Source organism: Notechis scutatus, chromosome 13 (genome assembly GCF_049901735.1).
Source record: "Notechis scutatus isolate UNSWTSFEM ecotype Mainland chromosome 13, rNotScu1.2, whole genome shotgun sequence".
NCBI lineage: Eukaryota > Metazoa > Chordata > Lepidosauria > Squamata > Elapidae > Notechis > Notechis scutatus.
The window spans coordinates 4,617,337-4,642,604 of NC_142021.1; the positions used below are offsets into that span (position 1 = coordinate 4,617,337).

Consider the following 25,268-nt stretch of genomic DNA (forward strand, 5'->3'; position numbering starts at 1 on the left):
CCGGGTATCCTTTTTAAAAAATAATATTTCAGAGCAAAAAAAGAGAGGAAAAGCCAACGAACGCGTCAATTTAATGGAGGGAAGGGAGGGGGGAGAGAAAAGAGAGAGAGACTGTTATCTAGAGAGCACCTAGAGATATCCGTTCGGGCGAGAGAAAACGTTACCAATTCTATACCAATTCTGTATCCAAAAATCCGACCGCGCGAATATTATATTCGTGAGGTCGGAACGAAGGACGAAATCCCGGGGGACATCGAAGGCCGAGTGGGTCTGTTCGCCCGTGGTTTCCACCCCCCCTTCCCACCCCTTGGGGGCTTTTCCGCCCCTTGTGGCATCGCCCCCCCCCCGCGCGCCTCCTGCCCTGAAGTATAAAAGGGGGACCCTTGCGCAACGACGCGCGTAACTCGCGACGCCTCTCAATAAATAGACTTTCGCCCATTTGCGGCCAGAGTTTGTTGGCCCAGATTGGATTTTTCTCACTCTCCCCCTTCCTCCAATCTCGGGGCGAGGGGGGGGGGAGTGACGGGGAGGGGGGAGACCACGACGGTGGCTAAAGGAGACTGGGAATCTGGGCTCGCGCGCGGGCGGTTGCCTAGGAATTTACGAAGGGAGTTTGGTATTTTCTCTTCGCTCTTTGTCAGGCGGGGTGCGGGGATAATGGGGCGGGAGAGAAAGTGGGGGGGAACAGGAGAGATTAACTTATGAGGTTCTCTTTCTCCTTTCTTTCTTCTCCATCCTCCTCTCTCTCCACCCCCTCCCCCCGTCACCTTGTCTCGCAGAAGTGGGAGGGTTGGTTCTCCCCAAAACCACCGGGAAGTAAGTACATAGTTAGTCATTTCATTGAGTCCGATAATGAAGAGGACGACTCCGTCCTTCGCCCCCCCGCGCCCCCGCCTACTATTTGTAGGACAACATTGGAAGCGTGTTGGGGGGCGGGAAGAGGGGGGGTCGAGGCGTGCTGAGAAAGCCCCACGGTGGAGGGAGGTTTGGTTCCTTTCCTTCTCCCACGGCGCGGACTTCTTGGAAAGAAAGAGAAAAAGTTAGGAATTTAGAGAGAGAGAGAAATAACTCACCCCAACCACCCAGGTAAAAGAAGATGAAATAAACACCAAAGGCCTTTCTTCGCCAGTGCCAGTGGGGGGGCGAGAGGGGTCCCCCCCATCTGGATTTAGACACCCTTTTCCCTTTCTTTTAAATAAGAACCGCTGATAAGGTTGGAAGAAACAAGCAACGATCCCTTTTAAATAACGACTGCCCCCCCCTCCCCGTCCTGGGGAGCGATTTTTAGATTAAGTTGGAACAAAGGAATAAGGAAAAAAGAAAAGTAGAAAGGTGGAAGGAGGGAAGGAAGGAAGGAGAACGTTGGAGAGAGAAAGGAAGGAAGAAGGGATGGATAGAGGGAGGAAGGGAGGGAGGGAGAGGGGGAAAGGAAGGAAGGAAGGAAGGAGACAGGGAAAAGGAACGGAAAGAATAGAAAGGAAAAGGAAAGGAAAAAAGGAAAGGGAGAGGGGAAAGGAAGGAAGGAGAACGTTGGGGAGAAAAACGAAGGAAGAAGGGAGGGATAGAGGAAGGGAGGGGAGGGGAAGGAAGGAAGGAAGGAAGGAGACAGGGAAAAGGAACGGAAAGAATAGAAAGGAAAAGAAAAGGAAAAAAAGGAAAGGGAGAGGGGAAAGGAAGGAAGGAGAGAAATGGGAAGGGAAATTTTGAAAAGAGAGAGGGGAAGAGAGGGAAAAGAGGTATAAAAAGGGGTATAAAAGAAAAAGGGGGAGTTGTGGGGGAGGGAAAGGGAAGGGGAAAAGGAAGGAAAGAGAAAAGGGAGAAAGGAAATGGAAGGCAAGGGAAGGATTGTTTCCCCTCCCCCCACTTGGGTACAGGTGGAATAAGAAGGAAAGGCCCCCAAACGTAACCCACCCCCTCCCCTAAGTGGGAGGTGGGCTGTCCACGATGGGAGCAATTGGTTGGAAACAAAAGACTGCGGGGTGAGGGTGGGATATGCAAACTTATACCCAAGAGAGTGAGGGGCGGCATGCAGCAACCCAGCTGGGGGGAGGGGAGGGGGCTGGACAACCTTTGGTATTTAGGCCAAACCACTTTGGAGGGGGCTTCCTTCCACTCCCTCCCTTCCTCGCTCCTTTTTTCTCCCTCTCTTTCCTTCCCTTCCTTTTTCCCTCCCTCCTTCCTCCCCTCCCCTTTTCTTTCCCTCCTTTCCTCCCTCTCTTCCCCCTTTTCCTTCCTCCTTCCCCCTTTTCTTCCTTCTTCCCTCCCTCCCTTCATTCCCTCCTTCCTTTTCCCCCCTCACTTTCTTTCTGTCCTCCGTTTCCTCCCTCTCTTCCCCCTTTTCCTTCCTTCTTCCCTCCCTCTCCCTCTTTCCCCCTCTCTCTTCCCTCCCTTTCCTCTCTCTTCCCCCTTCCTTCCCTCCCTTTTTTTCTTCCTCTCTTCCCCCCTTTCCTTCCTTCTGCCCTCCCTCCCTCCGCTCTCTCTGTGTCCAATTTCAAACAATACTTTCGAAAAGATCATTCTAACTTTCACCAATCAAGGTTATAAAATTCCCCCCCAAAAAAAATTTCTTTCCCCATCATCCTTGACATCAAAACAAAAATGTTCCACTTTTGTCAACGAAATTGAGAAAAAGGAGTATATATTGAAGCCAGTGTTATCCGCCCCCAGTCACCCCCTCCCCAAGACAGGCATAGAACCAGCCAGGGTCCTTCCACGGTACTAAAAAAGGGAAATCATTTCTTCAAGAAGAAAAAAAAACCCGCTTTTAAATCCACTCTGTATATATACCAACGCTGTTTTTCCCCCCTTTCTCTTCTTTTCCTTTCCCTTCTTTTACCTCCTTCGCTTTCTTTCCTTCTTTCTTTCCTTCTTCCTTCCTTCCCCCCTTCTTTCTTTCCTTTCTTTCTTCCTTCCTTCCTTCCTTTCTTTCTCCTTCCTCTTCCCTAATATACCTTTGATATATTTATTCTGATCAAATCCCTACGGAATAGGTTATCTCCATCGGTTTGGGATGGCGCCTTGAACGAATGCAACCCGTCCCTTTTCTCGACTTCTCGTGTAGTTCCGGATCCCGTTTTTCTTCCCCGAAATTTCAGGTCCGAAACCCCAAAAGAAATCCCCACGAGAATAGCTTTCGCTGCGACGAAGCCGAGGGTCCAAATTTCGCCCCGGCGAGACCTACGGGGGGCAAAAATGCGTTTTCGTGGGCTCTTTATTTTTACGCGGCGTGGCAGAGAGCGGTGAGTCGGGAAGAAAGGGGGCGACTAAAAACACGCAATGTGGCCTGGGGACTCTTTTTTTGGGAAGAAAACGACGCTTCTCCGTTTTCCTTTCCCTTGTCTTCCTAACACGCGAAGCGCTCTTCTTTAACCCTTTCCTTCTCGTGCACGTGTGAACGCGTCGAAAAGGAAGCCAAATCCGTTCCCGTCTGCCAAGGTTTCGCCTCCTGGATTCCTACCGATCGAGGCGCATTATAGGACTCCCGCAAGCCCGCAACGGGCCGCCCCCTCCCCGAAATCAAGGGAGAAAACCCAGTTCAGGGTTGCAAGAAAGGTTCCCCCCCACCGCCCACACACACGCCCCCATTCCCTCCCTAAGCAACGCCACAGCTTGGAAAGGCACTGGTTTTGGACCCGTGGCTTCCGTGGCAAGCTGGCGGTGGGTTTCCCCTTTGACATGGGGGGTGGGGGGAGGAAAAACAGCCGGAAGGGACGATAAATAATGCGAGGGGTTAAATGGGAGACCGGCCGAACGGGCCCGGTTTTGGAGACGGATGCGCAGCTTTGAGCGTTTCGTTTGGAAACGTTGGCACCGGGTTTTAATCCGGGCGTTTTTAGGTTTATCTTATCCCTTGGTGGTGGCCAAAAAGGGAGGGGAAGGGGGGCAACGGAGATCGTCCTTGTTTGATACACCATTTACACTCCCTTCATCCCACTCCCCAATCCGGTTTATTTGGAAATGGTGAGGTTGGCTTCCTCCATCAGCCCCGGGAGTTAACGCGTTTCCCCACCGCCGGCGTTCAGAGGACGGTGGGGTGTTTTTAAGCGCCTGGTTGTAACCCAACCCTCACTTAATCAAGGAGAGGATTTCCCCACCCCTCCCTGGGATCGTTTCCAGCACCTCCCTCCTCCGTTTTAAGGTTTAGATCAGGAGCGAAATTAGGTCCCCGTTATAGGTGAACAGAACGGATATTGTCCGGATTCGATTCGATTCCTCACATTTCGCGTCTACAGCTGGAAACAAGCAGTTTTTTAAATATATCTCTTACACCCACACGCGATTTTTAACACCCAGGAAAGAAAGGGAAGGGCAAAGAGAATAGAAAAAGAAAAGGAGGGAGAGGGGCAGGAAAGAAGGAAGGGAAGGAGGTAGGAAGGTAGGAGCTCAAAAGGGAGAGAAAGCGAGGAAGAAAGGAAGGAAGCAAGGGAGGGATGTAAAAGGGAGAGAGAGAAAGAAAAAGGGGACAGAGTAAGGGAAGAAGGGAAAAAGAGGAGGAAGGAAGAAAAAGAAAGAGACGAGGAAGGTTGGTAGGATGGAAGGAGTGTAAGGGAGAGAGAGAAAAGAAAAAGAAAGGAGGGAGGGAAAGGGGAATGAAAATTACAAAGTAGAAAAGGAAAGGATGGAAAAGAGAAAAGGAAATAAGAAAGACGAAAAATAGAAAGGTCGATTAGACAAAAAAATAGGAGAAAGAAGATAGGGAGGAGGAAAAAAGGAAAGGAAAAAGGGAGGAAAACAGGAGAGAATAATCGAGAAAAAAGAGCAAAAAGTAAACAAACGGGAGAATGCAATAGAAAGAAGGACGGAAGAAAGGAGGGAGGGAGGGAGGGAAGGAAGGAAGGAAGGAAGGAAGGAAGGAAGGAAGGAAGGAAGGAAAAGAGATGAAAAACCCACGAGTCCTTTGGCTAGCATTCGCAAGCTGGCCGCCTCTCTCCCCCTACCAATCCCAGCGCCTCCTACCCACAAACCTTGGCTCTTCCTCCGTCGCCCCCTCCCCCGCCAAACACACGCCCTGGGTGGGTTGGGGGGTCCCAAGCGCGGCGGAGCATCCGGTCCGGTGAAAACAGCCATCCCTCCCCGCCTCTGCCTCTCTTCTCCTCTCCTCCTCCTCCTCCTCCTCCTCCGAAGGCGATGGCGCGCCGTCGGTGGAATTCGACTACACTGTGTTTAGTTTAAAACCACCACCAAATAAATGAATTAAAAAATCAAAGGAAACCCCCAAAGGCTCCCGGGGAGGGGTGGTGGTGGAAGAGACGAGAAAGGAGCACCCCGCTCGGAAAGAGGTTTGCGGGGCGGGCGCAGAGGGATCCTAAAGCAACGAAGGGAGGGCGGCATCTGTTCTTCAATTCGTTCAGGGCGGCCGAGGCTGCGCTGGGTTGTCGTCCCCCCCCGCGGATTTTTCTAATTAATTACCTCTGATCTGTTCCGAGTCCAAATTATTTTTCACCCCACCCACCCCGCCTCTTCCCAACCTTCCCAAAGGTTTTGCTTTTGCAAACACCCCCCACACACACAAAAAAACCTAACTCCAAATTAAAATCGCCTCATGATTGGGATGGAAGCGGGAGGGAGGAGTAGGGGAGGGGGAGGTAGAAAGATCTTTGGATTTAGGGTGATCCTCGCTTAATCTTTTTGTGGGGGGTGGGGGGTGGGCGGGCTACGCATATAGGACTCGACCGGAGAGAGGGCTCGAACTCGCGGACCGCAGAGGCGTCCAAGCTTTCTTCGGAATTCGGTCCCGGGAGCGCCCTTAAAGGAGGGAGGCTTGGATTTACATGCCGCCTGGCGCTCCTCTAGGAGAACGGGCGGCGGTGTGAAACACCTCCCCACACACACCCCCGTTTGTGCGTGTCCCTGTGCGCACGCGCCCGTCGAGCGGAGGGTTCGTGGTCTCTCGGATTGCACACACAAAGGGCTTGAGGAACGGGCTAGCTGTCTACCTGCGCTGTCCTCCCCCCACCCCACGTCTCTCCTGTTCTATCATCTAACTATATGTATGCATCTGTCATCCTACTATCGCTCTTTCTTCTTTCTTTCTTTCTTTCTTTCTTTCTTTCTTTCTTTCTTTCTTCTTTCTTTCTTTCTTTCTTTCTTTCTATCTATCTATCTATCTATCTATCTATCTATCTATCATCTTTCTTTCTTTCTTTCTTTCTTTCTATCTATCTATCTATCTATCTATCTATCTATCTATCTATCTATCTATCTACCTACCTACCTACCTACCTACCTACCGCTATCTATCAATCACCTAGCTAGCTATTATCCTATCCTATCCCATCTCCTCCTCCTCTTCTTTTCTTTCTCTTTCTCCCTCCCTATCTATCTATCTATCTATCTATCTATCTATCTATCTATCTATCTATCTATCTATCTATCTATCTATCTATCTATCTATCTATCTATCTATCTATCTATCTCTATTTATCTATCAATTACCTAGCTAGCGAGTTAGCTATTATCCTATCCCATCTTCCTCCTCCTCCTCTCCTCCTCCTCTTCTTCTCCCTCCCTCCCTCTCCCTCTCCCATTCATCCCATCCCATCCCATCCCATCCTTCCTTCCTTCCTTCCTTCCATCCTACCTACCACGTGCGGACTAATTTTTAGGGGGACCCCTCTGTCCTAACTAACCGCGCTCCAGCCCCGCCGAGGCACTAAAGCCCTCCCCCCCCCCCTCTTCCAAACCCAGCCACTAACCCGGGGTGGACGCCAGCTCTCCTTCGCGCCTCCTAGAGATCTCGCGCCGACCGGGTTAGTGGCCTGCGAACAAAACCCACTCCCTCCCCCCCAAAAAAAGTCATTCTCCGCGCGGATTTAGAGAAAGGCGGGGGGGGGGCGGTCAGGCAACCAAATAAAAGATAGAGAAGGGAATACACGACCCCGTTCTTTGGCGTTTCCTCATTAAAAGCTCCTTTGTGGGGCGGGGAAAGAAAGGGTGGTAGGAGAAGATTGGGGGGCGAGTTCTTTCCCCCCCCCTTCTTCTTTAAACATTAAACAAGCGCACCGAGCCCAGCACGGTTCCTTCAGCCCGGCTGCGGGCGCCTCCTAAGCGGCCTACGTTACAAATTGTAAATTTAAATTGCACGTCGGATTCATTACCGCCTCCCTTTGATTTCAGTCAGCCGTGAAAATTGTACAGCTCCACTACTGAGAAAGTGTTTTGTCGCAAAGAGCAACGGCCTAATCACGCGCTCCCCGGCCCCCCCTCCGCAAGTCCACCCCCCCTTCTCTCTCTCCTCCCCCCCCCCATCTCTCTCTCTTTTCCTCATCCACACAAAAGCGTAATTATTTTGTTTTGGGTGTAAATATAACCTAGGGTACAAAAAGTCCGAGCGAGTCTTGAATTCATTGCGGGGTGGGGGGTGGGGGGCGTTTCAAGAGGGATCTGTTCGAAAATAATGCGGAGATTCGAGTGAATGAATGAAAGGAAGGAAGGAAGAAAAGAAGCAAAGGGAACTGCAAAACACCACGGTTCCTGTTATGGGAGGGGAGAGAGAGAGGAAGGAAGGAAGGAAGGAAGGAAGGAAGGAAGGAAGGAAGGAAGGAAGGAAGGAAGGAAGGAAGGAAGGAAGGATAAATATTTAAAAAGCAAAGCTGCATCGCATCCGAATATTTAGTTTTTGGAAGCAAAGGAGCGGGAGGGAGAAAGAAATCTCTTGTGGGACACAATCTTTTTGCACAATCTTTCGGAAACGGGATGCGGGTTCCTTCCCAAAGACCCTTCCTTCCTTTCTTCTTCCTTCCTTCCTTCCTTCCTTCCTTCCTTCCTTCCGTCCTTCCTTCCTTCCTTCCTTCTTCCTCCTTCCTTCTTCCTTCCTTCCCTATTTTCGTTTTTGTTCTGAGGGTTAGCCTTGGAATAAATTAAACCCAGGCCCAGCTCTATCGCTTTCTGAATGGAGGCAACAACCGTCGCCCCTTCTAGCCCGCCCCCGCCCCCCCCTTTCGCGAGCACCCTTGCCCGGTAAGGCGCGACGCCAAGGCCCCGTTTCTCTTGCAACGACGGAGCGTTTGTTAAATCGTGCGAACGGACAAATAGCGCGTTCGCTCACTCGCGCCTCGTCCCATCAGTTGCTTCCCAAGTATGCCTCGGTCACCCAGCAAAGCCAAATCGCTGAAACGAAAGGCAGGGGTGGCTTGACGCGCGTGTGTGCGTGCATACGCGCAAACACGCGCGCGCAACTTCTCTTTAAAGTTTCCAACTTTTGCAAGAAGTTTCGTAGCAGCTCTTGTTTTTTATTTTCAAATCCTTTAAAATTTGTCCACGCCCGCCTTGGATGGGAATTGGGAAGTCCACCCAATTTTTTCAATATTTGGTCCGAGTAAACGCCAGGCTTCACGAACTCAATTGCCAGTGGGCAAACGTATAACGCCCTGGACCCGGGTGGGCGCGGGCCTAAACCGAGCCAGCATCTCGCCCGGTGAACAAACAAAGGAAGACAGAAAAGTAAAATGCGGAAGGAAAATAATAATAATAATAATAATAATAATAATAATAATAATAATAATAATAATAATAATAATAATAATAATAATAATAATAATAATAATAATACGGTAATAATAATAATAATAATAATAATAATAATAATAATAATAATAATAATAATAATAATACGGTAATAATAATAATAATAATAATAATAATAATAATAATAATAATAATAATAATAATAATAATAATAATAATAATAATAATAATAATAATACGGTAATAATAATAATAATACTAGATGATAATAATAATAATAATGATAATGATAATGATAATGATAATAATAATAATAATAATAATAATAATAATAATAATAATAATAATAATAATAATAATAATAATAATAATAATAATAATAATAATAATAATAATAATAGATGATGATGCTGATGATGATGCCAATCAGAATAATAATGATTTGACAAATGGCTTAGGGCTTAGGCCTTTCAGGAAGAAAAGCATGGATTTTGATTTCATGCAAGGTGGAAGAAAAAGAAAAAAAGAAAAGAAAACAAAGAAAGAAAAAAGACAGAAGAAAGAAAGGGAAGGAAGGAAGGAAAGAAGAAAGAAAGAAAGAAAGAAAGAAAGAAAGAAAGAAAGAAAGAAAGAAAGAGCAAGCAAGGAAGGAAGAAAGGAAGGAAGGAAGAAAGAAAGAAAAAAAGAAGGAAGGAAGGAAAGAAAGAAAAAAGAAAGAAAGAGGAAGGAAGGAAGGAAGGAAGGAAGGAAGAAAGAAAGAAAGAAAGAAAGAAAGAAAGAAAGAAGCGAAGCAAACGTGCGTCTTTGTGGGTCCCCCCTCCCAGTTTTCATCTCCCTTTGGGAGGAAATTCCCCCTTTCTACTCCCAGGTGTCCAATTGCCTGAGCCGGGGTTGGAGTCAGAGGCTGCCTGCGGGCCAAAAAGGGAGGGGGGCGCGCGTGTGAGTGGACAGCGGTGGGCGGGAGGAAGAAACCCTGCTAATTAATAGAGTCATTAAGGAGGCCTTGTTCTTACCCACCCAAAACAAATAAAAAAGGTTGGAGGGCAAAGAAGGGCGAAGGATGCCCAAGAATTAGTTAACCCTTCTCTTTTTGGACTTTCATTCCCCCCCCCTTCCTCAAATCAATCCCTTCCTTCCTTCCTATCTCCCTCCCTCCTCCCTTTCTTCACATACCTTCCCTTCCTTTCCCTTCCTCTGCCATTCCTTCCATCCCCTTCCTTTCCCCTCTATCCCCTTCCCTTCCCTCTCTCCCTCCTTCCTTCCTTCCTCCCTTCCTTCTCTCCTTCCTTCCTCCCTTCCTCCTTTCCATCTCCCTCCCTTTCTCCCTTTCTCCCCATACCTTCCCTCCTCTTCTCCTCTATCCCCTTCCCTTCTTCTGCCCTCCCCTCCCCCTTCCCCTTCCCTCTCCTCTCTCCCCTTCCTTCTTTCTTTCTTTCCTTCCTTCCCTTCCTCCTTCCCCTTTCTTTCAGATTCATAAACCTCCCACCACCAGCTTTGGAGGGCAAGGGATAACAGAAGATGGAGGGGAGGGGAGGGGAGGGGGAAAGCAAGCAAGCTCAGGCCGGATCTCTCGGATCCCTGCATTCCAGTGTGGCGCCCTCGGAGGCAGACAGGGGGAAAATAGCTGCTGCTGTGAAGAAGAAACCAGGCATGGCTGGAAAAAGGGAAAGACAACCTGGAACCGGGAGGATGGAGGCCTTAAAAAAGCCCCCCCCACTTTATTTTTGACTGACAGCTTGGGAGATGCTACGAATCTGACTTACCTTTGGAAGCTGAGGGGGTCAACGGGCCTTCTGCCCACATCTGGACATGGGAATTATCTGATCGGGAGACAAGAAAGGATTTTAGGTTGCAACCTTTGCAAACAGAAGGGGAGGGGGTTTGTGTTTCTCTCTGCATGTGTATTGGGTGCTTTTTTTGAAGGCTGAAGGAGCTTCTTGGATAAGAGCTGAAAGGTCTTCAAAGAAAAACCAAAATGTCTTGGGGACAAAAAAGCACCTTTGGGACAACCACGATCCGGAGGGCTGAGAACCTCCATAGACCTTTTTGTCTTAAATGTAAGAGTTATTCCTTTCCTTTTGCTCTTCTTCAGGCCAGAGAGAGACCCTGAAGAAGCAACTCTCCTCCATTTCTCTCAACCGGATGGATCAACCATGATGCCAACAAGTCAACTTCGACATGGCTTGGACTCCCTACTTAGATTCACACGCAACCTGTTGAAGACAGGTTAGCACTCATTAAGCACAGGGCTTACAAAACATGGCTTGCTCAAACAAATCAACCTGATTATGGCTTAAGAAGAAACACAGCCACACACACACACCACGCTAACACCATGACTAGGTTTCCACAGCCTCCTGAATACCCCATGTTGTCATGAGCCCAGCCACTGAAAAGTTAGGGGGGATGTTAGACACCCTTCAAATTATATTTAGAGTCCTCTCTAAATGGAGGAAGGTTGTCCATGAGGTTGCCGGACATGACTTTGCAACTAACAACAATAACCGCTGAAGATGTAGAGTATATACGTCATTGTCCTTAACGATTGGGGTATTGTGATGTGTGACATTGTTCTTAACGATTGGGGTATTGTGATGGGTGACATTGTTCTTAACGATTGGGGTATTGTGATGGGTGACATTGTTCTAACGATTGGGGTATTGTGATGGGTGACATTGTTCTTACGGCATTGGGGTATTGTGGTGGGTGACATTGTTCTTAATGACTGGTTTACGGCAATGTGTGCTTCTCAAAACTGTATAAAAGGCAGTCCACTATAGAGTAGGGATATCCCATTTTGGAACTTGCTTCTTTGGAAATAAAAGTCTTATGTCTTTCAAAAACAAACAAACAAAAACAAATTATATTTAGAGTCTTCTATGGGGTTCCTGAACATCCCTTTATTTGTCCTGGACAAGATTAACTCTGAGATCCAAGAGCCAAAGTTGAACTTCTGATCTTCTCAACATCTGTACAGTCCCATTAATGTTGAGCAGGGTATTTTAACACAACCTAGCGCGTGGTTTTCCCAAGAGAAATCCAAGTGAGGCCCTAATAAAAATTCTGGAAGAAAACAACCAAACTCAGAGAACACCAAGGACCTTTAGAGGTCCTAAATATTTCAAGGAAAAACCTTTGCTATCTGGTCCATTTGAAAGGCTCTCGTGAAAGGACCACTGTTGATTCGTTTCAGAGCCAGAAATTCCTGAAATGTTCCTTCTGCGTTTGGGGGCTATTCCCCCACCCCCACTTGTTGGAAAATAAATGGTTTTCAATCTCCCTTTTCGCTCACAGTGCAATTCTTGAAGAGCAAAGTCAGGTCTGTTGAGGTTGGGATTGGCTTGGGGTTTGCTAGAGAATGTCCTCACAACACTTTGAATCCGAAATAGTTATGTGTTAGCTTGATTGTCAATGCGCTGTGCCAAAACATCTCATCCGTTGTTGTTGTTTTTTAATGGATCAGCGAGTCCTGCAAGCACAGAAAATCGAGGTGCTTCTGTAAATCTTGGGTAAATAAGCACAGTCGTGAAAATGCAACCTCTGAACATCTACACATTGGGTCTAAATTCTGAGCAGTCCCAAACAGGAAGGCTTGAGAGCAATTGGTTGCATTTTATCCAATGCATCTTGTTAGCCTTCCAAACAGTTCGCCATGTTGGTCTTTCCTTCCTATTGATGTGGAGGCTTCATATCTAAGCAAATACGTAAAAGTGCTCACTGAAATCTGCTATCAGCCAGATTAAGGATCTTTCTTGGGATTCCCAGGCCCTCTTTGAAGGGAATCAATACATAGAACAATCAAGACAAAAGAAACAAGATGAGGATCCCTGAACAACTGTATGTGTGTTTGTGATATTCCCTGGGACCTAAATGTTTGTGGAATATTCATTGAATAGAGCGTAATCAGTTCTTTGTAGCAATAAATTGGAAGGCGATTGCCAAGCATTCTTGGAGGCAGAACAGGTGTGTGTACAGATGAAACATGCAAATTCCTCTTCATTAAAGCATCTTCGGCATTTATTAATTCTCACTGTGCTCTTTGTGGACTATTGTTGGATTTAAAGAAGTGAACAGCTGATCGTGATGTTTATTTTTAAAAAACAAAGTAACATTACCACATCCCTTTTTGATGGGGACTTCCCTGCCTTCCAAACCCTGAAGCTCTTGAGTGGCGTGTCTAAAAAGAAACTTTCCATTCTGCTTCGAAATTCTGCTTTTTAAAAAATTTCTTTAGAAAGGGAAGCGCTGTTCATGTCTACATACTAGTGGCATTGGGCTGTGCCTGGAAAATCCACAAACGGTGTCTGAAGATTTTGGGGTAATCAGGTGCATTCGCTTATCCAGTGTCCAGGAATAACCAGGTGGGGGTTCTTGCAGATGTTTTATTACCCAAACTTGGTAACACCATTAGTGCTAGTACTAGCAACATGGTAGTATCAGCACTGATATTACCTAGTTTGAATTGTGAAAGGTCTGCAAGAAAACCACCAAGCTCAGAGAGCACCAAGGATCCCACAGTCCTCCTCCTCCTTCTCCTCCTTCTTCCCTCTTTTCCTCCTCTCAGCAAACCCCACTTCCTTCTAGCACTGATGATGTTACCTAGTTGGGTAATGAAATGTCTGCAAGAAAACCACCAAGCTGAGAGCACTAAGAACCCCACAGTCCTCCTCCTCCTCCTCCTCCTCCTCCTCCTCCTCCTCCTCCTCCTCCTCCTCCTCCTCTCTTCCTCTTTTCCTCCTCTCCGCAAACCCCACTTCCTTCTAGTACTGATGATGTTGTAGTTGGGTACTGAAATGTCTGCAAGAAAACCACCAAGCTGAGAGAACAACCAAAGGTCCCTCATTTCAACGCTGAGCGATAATTTTTCCTCTTTTATCATAACCAAGTGAGGCTGGATCTAAGCGGGTCAGATAAGCGATTTCTTGCAAGCAGACTCGGATCAACTACTAACCCATGAACTTAACTATCAGAGGGCAACAGTAGTAGGCATGGCAAGGATTAGACTAAATGACCTTTGAGGTCCCTTTTGACTTTATGCTTCCATCCCTGACTTAGTAGGCCCTCCCTGGCAGGAAAATTCTGCAGTAGGCTTAAATAGAGATGGCTAAAGGAAGCCACGGAAGAAAGATTCACACAAGGGTTTTAGGATGGTTCTTGAATTAATCCAGTTTCAGCCGTCCACACAATACATCAGACCACAAACTAACCAGAGGGACTAGATTCGCCTCCTACTCTAAACTACAGAAAGGCTAACCAAGGTTAAAACCAAGTCATCTTAAATTAGGTGGGTCTTAAACTCACTAGGCTAAATGTGTTGGGTCAGTATAGTATAGGAAGTGAATTCTAAGGAAGTTAGGACTTGGTGGGGTGTCTCCATATTCCCCCCCCCCTACACACACACAACCAATTCCATCCTTAATATCACCCTTGATCTGAGATGCAAAACGGACAATCCTAAATCCCGATTTAACACGGTTCCTGAAACCTTTTACACGTTTTTTTTTAACGGGCTGGAACAACATAGGTTGCATTTGCACCTTATAATTGGTGGGGTGAAGGGGGCAGCAATGGTGGTGGTGGGGGTTCTCTAGAATTGGCAAGAAAGACACCAAATTTCCTGAGCAAGACTCTTTACAACCCAGTCCGGTGCAAGCCATTGTCGTCGTGTGAATGGAAGGGAGATCCGTTCTGTACATTCATTTCAGCCACTGTTCTGTCTTTTCGTTCCTGCCCCCCAACCCCCCTCGTTTTTAAGGCTTGGCTGCTTTCGCCGAGGTTTACATTAATCGCCCTTCCTTGGAACATTTTGCATTGGATGAGCTGGCGGGGACAGACGGGACCGAAAGGCACAAATAGGGTTGGAATGGAGGAGTGGGGGGAGGAGAGAAATGTTCATTCTGCTTGTCCCTTTCCTCCCCCCCCTCCAATGGCTGTGTGTGGCTCAGTCACTGCGGTGCCCCCCCCTCGTTTGCCTTTGTTTAGGAGGGGTTTTGAAGGGTGTGTGTGTGTGTGTGTGTGCGCGTGTATGTGACGAAGAAGGGCGTAAAAATAAGGACCTTCCAGGATGGAAAGGGAGGCGTGAAACGGGGCTGGTCGGATCGGGGAAAGCCGGTGGCTTCGCAAAGGTGGGAGACTCTGTGTGTGTGTGTGTGTTTGTGGTGGGGGAGTCAATCAGCTGGATTTCTCTCCGCGCCCCCCCTCCTCTTCCATTTTGGCCTCAAAGGATTCTCCGTCACGAACTGGCTTGGCTGGCTGGCAATTTGGAAAGAGAGAGGAAAGGAAAAGGGGATGGGGTGTGTGTGTGTGTTTTGCCCCGAGGTAACTTTTGGTTGAGGTTCATAGGTGAGCAATCCGGGGGGGAAGGGAGGAGGAGGGAGGGGAAGGGGGCAACTGCATAAAGTCAACCCCGCTCTTTTCCCTTCCGCCCCCCGCGCGCAGCAAGGAGGGCCACCGACGGCGAGAAGAGCGGAGGAGCGCGCACCGCAAGGCGAAGCTGGAAGAAAAGAGGGAGGAGAGGTTAGCAAGGGGCGGGGAGGGTCGCGTTAAGCGCCGCCTCCTTCGAAAGAGGAGGGTGGGGTGGGGTGGGTAGGTGGGTTGGGGGGAAAGCAGGTTTGGTTGTGGGGGGTTGGGCCCCAGCGAGGGCAAGCCAGGTTGGATTGTTGCGTTGTAATGTAAAGGAATGCGGGAGCTCTCTCTCTTTCTCTCTCTGTCCCTCCATCCCTTTCCCCCCCTCTTTTTCTCACTTTTTCTCTCTCTCTCCCTCTCTTCCCCCCTTTCCCTCTCTCTCTTTCTCTCTCCCCCTCTTTCCCCCTCCCTTTCTCTTTCTCTTTCTCTTTCTCTCCTTTCTTCTCTCCCCTTTTCCCTCTCTTTCTCTCCCCCTCTCTGTCCCTTTATCTTTCTTCTCTCTCCCTTTCTCCTCTCTCTTCTCTCTCCCTCCCTGTCCCCCTCTCCCTCCCTCTTTCTCTTTCTGTCCCTCTCTCCCCCTCTCCCTTTCTCTTTTCTCTTTCTTCTCTCTCTCTCTCTTTCTCTTTCTCCCCTTTCTCTTTCTTCTCTCTCTCTCCCCTCTCCTTCTCTCCCCTTTTCCCTCTCTCTCCCCTCGTCCCTTTCTCTCTTCCTCCTCCCGTCCCTTTCTCTCTCTCTCTCTCCCCTCTCCTCCCTCTCTCTCTCTCCCTCTCTCCCTTTCTCTCTTTCTTCTCTCTCTCTCCCCCTCTCCCTCCCTCTTTCTCTCTCTCTCTCTCCCCCCTCTCCTTTTCTTTCTCTCCCTCCTCCCCCACATGCCCTTCCTGTTTCACCTTTCCAAACTGGGTCTCCCCACCCGATATTTCAAGGCTCGGGGGTGGTATCCACATTTTTTAAAAAAAAATAACAGTCATGCCTGAAAGATGCCACTAGTCCAAAGATCAGAGGGGCGGGCTGAGAGACGGGGGAAGAGACTGATGTGAGTAAGGCTGTTTCATTCTCCTTTTGCTTCCAGCCTTATCCACCCTCCCTCGACCCAGGGTCTCTTCGAAAGGGTGAGTCTCTAGCTCCCATTAAAAGCAAAAATGGACACCCCCCCCTCCTGGGCAGGGTTCGTGAATGCTCACTTTTTTGGTGTGTGTGTGGGAATCTCACCAGTCTGGTATAAGGGGGTTAAAGCACCAGGCTAGAAACCAGAAGAGGTTGAATTCTAGTCCAGCCTTAAGCATGAAATCTGGCAGGGTGACTTTGGGCCAATCACCAGGAGACGTGGAGTTCTAGTCCTCCCTTTATGCATGAAAGCCAATTGGGTGACTTTGGGTCAGCCCTCAGGAGACTGGGAGTTCTAGTTCTTCCTTTAGGCATGAAAACTGGCTGCATGACTTTGTGCCAATCGCCAGGAGATGGGGAGTTCTAGTCCTGCCTTAGGTTTAAAAACAGGCTGGGGTGACTTTGGGCCAGTGTCTTTTTCTCAGCCCATTTCGCAGCAGCGTTGTGGTGGGGGAAACGAGCATAAAGAAGGAATTTTTTTGGGATTTGTTTCCCATCCTGAGTTATTTATAAAGTAATAAAGGCGGGATAAACATCTAATCAATCAATGGAGAAAGTTTAACTCAATCGGAATCTTTTGAATCTCATCCCAGTGAGCCTATAGCTCTACGGCAGGCCTGATATCAGGTGCTGTGGATTCTCAAAAACCAATGCATTGCTTTCAATGGGCTTTCTTCCTTCATCAGCTTGTGCAAGACCATCTCTCTCCAGAATCAGAATTTTTTAAAAAAAAATTAATTTGGGGTTAGGGCTCTGCCTGCACCGAGTTCACGTCATGCAACGCACACTTTTTAAAACAAGGAATCTAATTTTCCAGTTAATGATGATACAGCTTCAAAGGGGATGTTCTCACCAGTGTAACCTTTGTTTTCCTTGGCTTCTCTTCCTTGTTGAAGAAGGAAATGAAGGCAAATGGAAGGACCCTGTTAAGAACAATCAAGTCAAATCCCTTTCAAACCCCCAAGGGCGCTTGGATCCATGAAACCGAGGCAAGACCTGGCTAGCTTCATTGGAGACCAGAAACCGCTGCGAAAACCAGGCTGCGAAATAAATAGGACGACACTCTCGTTTCACACCCTAGTATTCATTTGTTTTCCTTTAAAAAAGACAAAACACTATAGGAACGGGCAACCTAGAACAATTTTAAAAGAGAAGATCTACCAGCTTAACAAACGACAATAATTCTATATTGTGCAGCTGCAAAAATTCCGTTCGTTTTCATGTTTGGGTGGGTAGGTGGCGAAATGAGGTTTTCTCTGCCTCCAAATATAATTATTTAACACTTAAAAAAATGTGACTCCCTCCCTTTAAAAACCAATCCAAATAAGACCAACGACATGCCGGTTAAGGGGAAGCAAAAGCATCAGGAAATCGTGCCCAGGCAAACACCACTGGTCTGTAATTTCAATCTTGCTTCTTCACCAAGCCCAAGTCTAAAAAGGATGCAGTAACAATAACTATTTCTTCTCTCCCCGTAGAACAAACGCGTTAGAAAAGACCTGTGTTTAATTGCTGGACAGAATGAAGATCCTCGTTTCCTAAAAGAAATAACTGCCTCAAACAAAAATAAGGAAGCTTTTCTCCATTCCCATTGCCCGGGAATTTATTTTTTTTGCTTTGTGTGTGTGTGTGTGTGTGTGCGCGCGCGCACGCCTGCCTATCCTCTTACACTTGGCTGTGTTCGTGGGATTCTCCCAACCCAGACAGTTAAGTTGCTGGGAGCAAAATATGCTAATCGCCCTTACTTTGATTTGTTTGTTTTTAGAGAACTTAGCCTGTCGTTCGAATTCAGCTCGTTTGGTGGTTCGGTGGGCTGTGTGAACCCTGAAAACGGGTTAACTCGGTAATCAGGTTAAGCGTATTTCATGAATAGATAATATTTTATTCCTGCGGCGTGGCTGGCCCGACAGACGCTTGGGGATCTCGAGGGCTCAGGAGCTAGCCAGGGTGCTGAAGATCTTCTAATGCAGGTGGAGACTCAGAAACAAATAATTGTTCCATATAAGCTGATTTATTGCCCATGCCTATGCACAAGGATCTAGTCAACTCAAACCTATGCACAAGAAACTTAACTCACATCTACATGTAAGAATCTAGTCACATCTATATGCAAGAACCTAGTCAACTCATGCCTCTGCACAATAATCTAGTCAACTCATGCCTGTACCACAAGAATCTAGTCAACTCATGCCTGTACACAGGAATATAGTCAACTCACAGCTACATGCAAGAATCCAGTCAACTCATGATTATGCACAATAATCTAGTCAACTCATGGCTATGCACAAGAATCTAGTCAACTCATGCCTATACCACAAAAATCTAGTCAACTCATGCCTATACCACAAAAATCTAGTCAACTCATGCCTGTACACAAGAATCTAGTCAACTCATGCCTATACACAAGAATCTAGTCAACTCATGCCTGTACACAAGAATCTAATCAACTCATGCCTATTCCACAAGAATCTAGTCAACTCATGCCTGTACACAAGAATCTAGTCAACATATGTTCCTCTTGGCTTCTAGGTGCCCACTAAAAAAGGGTTTTTTGAAATGACCACCAGAGCATTAGTATTTCATATATTATTATTAACACACTAAGGAGTTTTACTACCCCTCCCCACCTGAAAAGAAATCTGAGGAGTTTCAGTTTCAGTTTCACAGCACCAAGCAGCTTTAGTACAGAACAGTTGAGCTAAGCCACACCCAAGCTCCTTGCTGTCTCCTTCTTGCTCACACAGCAAATATTGTTTCAGTTTCCAGACAGCCCCCTAAACTCTCTCACATCCTGACAGGACGCTAGCCAGATAAATACCAATGGGTGCTGGTAGGCAGAGGCAGGATTTTTCTTCCCTTATTTTCCTCCCCAAAAACTAAGCCCGATCACATAGTTTCGTAGCGAAGCACGGGTATCCAGCTAGTTAATTTATAAAACATTGCCACTGATTGAATCTTACCTTGTGGTTTTTGAATCAGTTACTGTTTCAACCTACCTCCTGGGCTTGTCAGAGAAATAAATATAGGAGACATCATATATGACACCATGGCAAAGTCCAACATTTCTGTGGCTACATTGACATAATTCCTTACCTTGGGAGGCAGTCATGTGTTGCATTAAAGAAAGGCAAGGTAGAAAGATATCTTCAGAGATTTTCAGTCATCCAGGTCATGGCTGTCCCAAAGACGCTTTTTCAAGAGGCAACTGGACTTTCTGGTTTTTCTTCCCTTCTCACCCAAGGAAGCTTCTTCAGATCATTCTTCGGAGCTGAAGAAGCTTCTTCGATGAGAAGCAAAATGTCTTCAGTGAAAAACAAGAACGTCCAGTTGCCTCTTGAAAAAGCACCTTTGGGGCACCTTCTCTTCACCACAGAGAAGATCTTGCTACTTCAAAGATAGGGGCCACATTTTAAAACTATTATTGTAAAGAGACAGCTGCCCTGCCTCCCCAGGCAAGCAATTATGTCAATTTTGCCATGGTATTATATAAGAAGCACAAGGTTGAGTTTTTTAAAATTAAGCTATTGTTCCATTTCTCTTTGAAATTTGGGCTAAGCCTAGCCCCAAACTGATTATGTTCCATTTTTCTTGGTCTTGTTTTCCCATTTCCAAGTTGATTGGAAATGGCTACTATGGAGGTGTGAAAGAGAAAAATGGGGGATTACTCTACAACATGCAGATATCAGGACATCAGTGCAATGGCCTGGAGCAACATGAGGTACTAAAACCACTCTATAAAGCCTTAGTAAGACCCCACCTAATGTACTGCATCCAGTTTTGGTCACCACGCTATAAAAAGATGTTTGAGACTCTAGAAAGAGTGCAGAGAAGAGCCACCAAGAGGATTAGGGGACTGGAGGCTAAAATATATGATGAACGGTTGCAGGAACTGGGCCTGGCTAGTCTAGGGAAGAGAAGGACCAGGGGAGACATGACAGCAGTCTTCCAATATTTGAGGGGCTGCACCCGAAGGCCAGACAAGGAATAATGGATGGAAACTGAACAAGGAGAGATTCAACCTGGAAATAAGGAGGAACTTTCTGACAGTGGGAACAATCAACCCATGGGACAGAAGTTGCCTTCAGAAATTGTGGGAGCTTCATCCCTGGAAGCTTTCAAGAAGAGACCGGGCTGCCATCTGTCAGAAATGGCGTAGGGCCTCCTGCTTGGGCGGGGGTTGGACTAGATGACCTACAAGGTCCCTTCCAACTCTGTTAATCTGTTTAGCGAATGTTTCCAGATCCAACGTCTTCAATTTCCACTCTTTAAATTCTCCAGGCAACTGTTGGATGAGCATGTTTTTCCCTCTGACATTCTTGCTGGCTGTTGTGTATTCCGTTTTAACGTCTGTTATAAATTCAAGTTAGCGACGGTGTATCAGATCGCAAGTTAGGCTAACAATGGTAATAAATAACGGGGAGCTACTTTAGCGGGCGAATGGAAGAATATGTAGAAACTTTCTAAAATGGCTAAGGCAAGGTCAAGAGCCACTTCATGGCATGGCTCCAAACTTCAGCTGTGAATAATAAAAAGGAAGAAAGAGAGAGAGAAGAAAGGAAGGAAAAACCCCACAAAGGAACCAGATAAATGCCAAGGCTGAGAAGAGATCTCCAGGTACAGGGGTGTGAGTTGTCGATGATCAAACAGTCTGGCGGGCTGTTGTAAGGAAGTGTCATGCCCTTGGTAGAGTCAGACTCTGAGGGAGAGGAGGAACAGCCGACAGGGAGTGGAGTTGTGGCTCCAGAGGTTGTGGACGAGGAGGCTGGGGAAGGACAGAGGCTGGCTGGGCAGTTAGAGGAAGAACCAGGCCCATCCCCTCTTCATCCTAGGACATGCAGGGAAGAACGGAGAAGGCAGCAATTTGACTTACGAGAGAGGAAGCGGCCATGATCCCCTCATTTGTTGCAGCTGGGAAGAATAGTATATAAGAGAAAGGGTTACAACACAGCGTTGCCAGAAGTAAAACTATTTGGGGCTGAAGTTATCTTGGTTGGTGTCCTTCCAACAGACTGTGCCTTGTTATCTCCTTGAAGTTGGTAATTACTTATCCTTGTCCGTTGTGGAAATTTCGTCATTGTAGTTTGTTTTGGTTTTTTATTTCTATCTGCTCTTTACGTTCGGACTGTATTGCTTTCTTTTGAAGACTATTTTTGAGCATGTTTTATCTCCAACTGAGAATTATTGAACAGTGGGGCCAAGTTGGAGGCATTAAAGGACATTTATTTATGTTTTGGATGTTGTTACATTTGTGTTACACTCCGGGTCATCGCAGGAAGTGCCAACACTTGGAATGGGCAAGAGGCTGTTGCGAGGCAGCGAAGAAGGATCTCAACACAAAGATGTCACATACAACACAATATGTAAACATACCCATCTCGATCCATTTCAGGATTTCCGGAAATCCAATGTTATCATCCTTGACTTACAACCATCATTGAGCCCAAAATTTCCCTGGCTAAGCGAGACCATGGTTAAGTGAGTTCTGTCCCCTTGAGGAGGGGTCACCCTTCTAGGGGTGGAAGGACCTGGAGGTTTAGTCAACACACTAAAGACCTTATACCTTCAACAAATGGCTCCGCCTCTCTGAACCTCAGGTTGGACCACCCATGCAAGTTTGTCATAGTGCTTTTCAGGGACAAACAACCCACCAAAAATATTAATGGAGAATCGGGCATGACTAACGCCATGTCTGTAACAAGAATTCTGTTGGGTGGTGGGGGGGGCCAAGAACATGTTTGTTTTAAACCCAGCACAATTACCTTTTCTGGGGCCAATATGTTTCTCTCCCCTTCCTGGCAGGCCTTTACTCTCTTCTCTTCTCTTCTCTTCTCTTCTCTTCTCTTCTCTTCTCTTCTCTTCTCTTCTCTCTCTCCTCTCCTCTCCTCTCTCTCTCTCTCCTCTCCTCTCCTCTCTTCTCCCCTTCCTTTCTTTCCCTCCCCACCTCTCCTCTTCTCTTCTTCTCTCCTCTCCTCCTCCCCATCTCTTCTCTTCCCTTCTTCTCTCCTTTCCTCTCCCCTTCCTTCCCTTCCCTTTCCCTTCCCTTCCTTCCCTTCCCCATCTCTTCTCTTCTCTTCCCTTCCCTCCTCTCCTCTCCTCTTTCCTTTTCTCCTGTTCTCCAGCTGAAGATGCTGGTTTTTTTTCCTCAGCTCAAAACTGATCCTTTTCAGAGAGGCTTCATGAATCAAATTGGGACCCCATTCTGTTTGGAAGGAAAGGGGGTTGAAGTTAGGGAATTAACTTCGAAACAAAACAAAACAGCGAATCCTAAATATGGAGGGAGAATTTTTGCCTTGCAGGAACCCAATTTCTTGCCTTCCTCCAGCCCAAAATAATGTCCCCGATAATCCTGCAATCCAACTAGCAGGAGTTTCCACGAAATTCAGAAATCACTTTCTTCTTTTTCTCTCCATTTAGTTGCAGAATGTTGAGATCAGCCTGAGGAGACCCCTGCCCTAAACCCATTCCTTTTTTCTTTTTTTTTTGGCAAGAGAAAATAGGGAGGAAGAAAAGCAACCTCAAGTGTTTTTTTTTTTTTAAATCCAAGGCAAACCAAGGAACACAGGCCTATGATCCTTTTTTTAGTATCATTCTGTCTTTGTTTCATTCTCGTTTTTGTTGGGAAGATGAACTTGATGAGTTAATTAAGCCGTGCCCTGTAAAAACCAGTTTATTTGCATAGCAAACTCCTGGGCCAGCCCGTACAACCGAGCAAACGAACACAGCCAGACAATTCCAGGAGAAATTACAACCTCATTAATATGCTAATCTGGTTGCATGGCTGGAACCAGTTTGGGCTTTCTGGCGCTTCCTTGGGGGTGGGGGGTGGGTGGGCTCAGTTGCCTAGCAACCCTTTTCTCCAGGTAACCCTTCTCTACTCTGCCCTTGATATTCCCCAAAGGACTGAGATGTGGGAAAAGAGGTAAGCAGGATGGAGAAAGAGGGGGGAAGAGAAAGAGAAAGAGAGAGAGAGAGGAAGATGAAAGAGGGAAAGAGACAGAAGCAAAAAAGGTGATAGAGAAAAAGAAAGAAGGGAGAAAGAGGAAGGAAGGAATGAGAAAGAAAGAAGAAAGAAGAGAAAGAAGGAAAAGAGGCAAAAAGAAAGAAAAGTCAAAAGGAGGGAGGGAGGGAGAATGGATGCATAGAGGGAAGTAAAGAAGAAAGAAAAGAAGGAAAAAGAAAAGGAATGAAGAATGGATGGATAGAGGAGCAGGGAGGGAGGGAGGAAGGAAGGAAAAAAGGTAAGAAAAAAGGAGGAAAGAAAGGGAGGGAGGGAGGGAGAAAGGAAGGAAGGAAAGAAGAAAGGAAGGGACTTGAGATATTCAGTCCTCCAAAAATGAAGATTAAGATGAGACAAAGTCACTTTCAGTCTGATAGGTGGCTCTATAAATTTGATTAATAAATAAATAAATGACATTTCTGTCATTGGGTATTTATTAATTGTTTAACTGGTTTTCTTAAACCCGGCAGAAAATTAGGCTACCTGATCCTCTGGAGCATTTTAATTCTATACTTCTATGACTCTATGAACTTTCACTATGTCCCCAGAAATGGATATGCAGAGGTTGGCTTCAGCCACCAATGTCAATCATAATATTAGATAGTCCACTTCTCACTAGTAACCTGTCCACCCCACTCCTAACCAATGCAGAATTTCCTTCATCCTCAGAGTGTGCAATCGAGTGGTTAGAAATACACAACAGTTTCTTTACTTTGATTGAGTAAATGTTGGTTGATACGGGAAACATTTCTGGGAATGTATCTCCTCCAAGGTGGAGAAAACTCCATCGTCTGGTAGACCTTTTTCCAAATCTGATTCAAGATCCCTCTCTCTTACTTACATCAGGGGTGCCCAACCTGGGCAACTTTAAGACTTGTGGACTTCAACTGCCAGAATTCCCCAGCCAGTGGATAATAAAAGGAAGAGAGAAAGCAGAATCTTTTGATGATATTCCATGAGGGGAAGAGGGAAGGGACTCTTGAATGAATAGATATAACCCATCCACAGTACTATATAAATATTGGCTTTCTATGACTTTATCTGCAAACGCTTCCCAGCTGTTTGCATCTGCTGTCACCGTTGGAAGCCTGGCTGATGTGCTTCAGCAACATCTGGTGGGTTGAAGATAGCCAAGCTTTGTTCAAGTCATTTTGTGACCTAGTAACTGTATGCAAAGCTTGCAGGTAAATTAACACAAAGACAGAATTGGATATTTGAAGAATTGTTGAAGTGAACTGTTCCAATATTTGAGGGGCTCCTACTAAGATGTGTGTGTGTGTGTGTGTTTTCCAAAGCCCCAACAGTCTAAGACAAGAAAAGATGGATGGAAACTAATCAAGGAGAGAAGCAACCTAGAACTAAGGAGAAATTTCCTAACAGTGAAGAGCGATTGACCAATGGAATTAACTGGTCTTCAGAAGTTGGTGCTGCAGAGGGCTATCAAAAACAAGCTCAAAACAGAAAAGGAGAAAGGTTTCCCCTTTTGCATTTGAGCATGCAAGAAGGGACAGGAAAAGAGAAAGGGAAAGAGGAAAGACAAAGAAAAAGGAAGGGAAGATGGGAAGAGAGTTAGGAAGGAAGGAAGGAAGGAAGGAAGAAGGAAAGAGGGGAAGGAAGAAGAAAGGAGAAGGAAGAGGGAAGGAAAAAGAAGAAAAGGAGGGAAGGAAGGAAGGAGATTGCAATGAGAGGGAGGGAGGGAGGGTCTCAGGGAAGCCCTGCCTTAGCAATTGGTCACCACATGTGCCCCCAACATGAATCCCATGTCACGGCCACCACAGGCCCTCCGAGGTCAAACCCAACCCTGAGGTGGCCCTCAATAAAATCAAGTTTGACACCCCCGTTTGAAGGGATGTTCCTCCAGTTCCTGAACCCGAAGCCACCCTTGTCTGTCAAAATATCTGACATCTCATACAAGGCGTTGGGGTTTGGGCAGTGGTGGGATTCAGCCGGTTCACACCGGTTCAACAGAACCGGTTGTTAAGTTTCTGGGAGGTTTGGCGAACTGGTTGTTGGAAGAAATCACCAGGGCAGAGAACTGGTGGTTAAATGATTTGAATCCCACCACTGGGTGGGTGGGAGGTGGGGGGTGTCTCTAAATCAGTTCTGCTTCCCAGCCCTCTCCTTTTGCTATGGGGATCCATGCTCTCTGCTTCGTGACACCGGTGAAGTTATTAGGCCTCATTATGGATTGGAGTTTAATCTGCTGCAAATAGCACAGCCATTAGAGTATCATAAGAAGCAATTATCCCATCTTTCCCCCTTCCCCCCCCCTCTTCTCTGCCCTTCCCCCACCGAG

The 25,268-nt window shown here is 46.6% G+C and overlaps 1 long non-coding RNA gene across 1 annotated transcript in view; it reads right to left on the reverse strand.

Annotated features, from left to right (window-relative positions):
- Window positions 1-13,084, reverse strand: part of LOC148129597 (uncharacterized) — a 121,093-nt gene extending 108,009 nt beyond the window's left edge. The window contains exon 1 of the long non-coding RNA XR_015745257.1: window positions 13,041-13,084. This is a non-coding gene — a long non-coding RNA (uncharacterized LOC148129597). The remainder of the gene's footprint in view (window positions 1-13,040) is intronic.
- Between the last annotated feature and the right edge of the window lie 12,184 nt (window positions 13,085-25,268).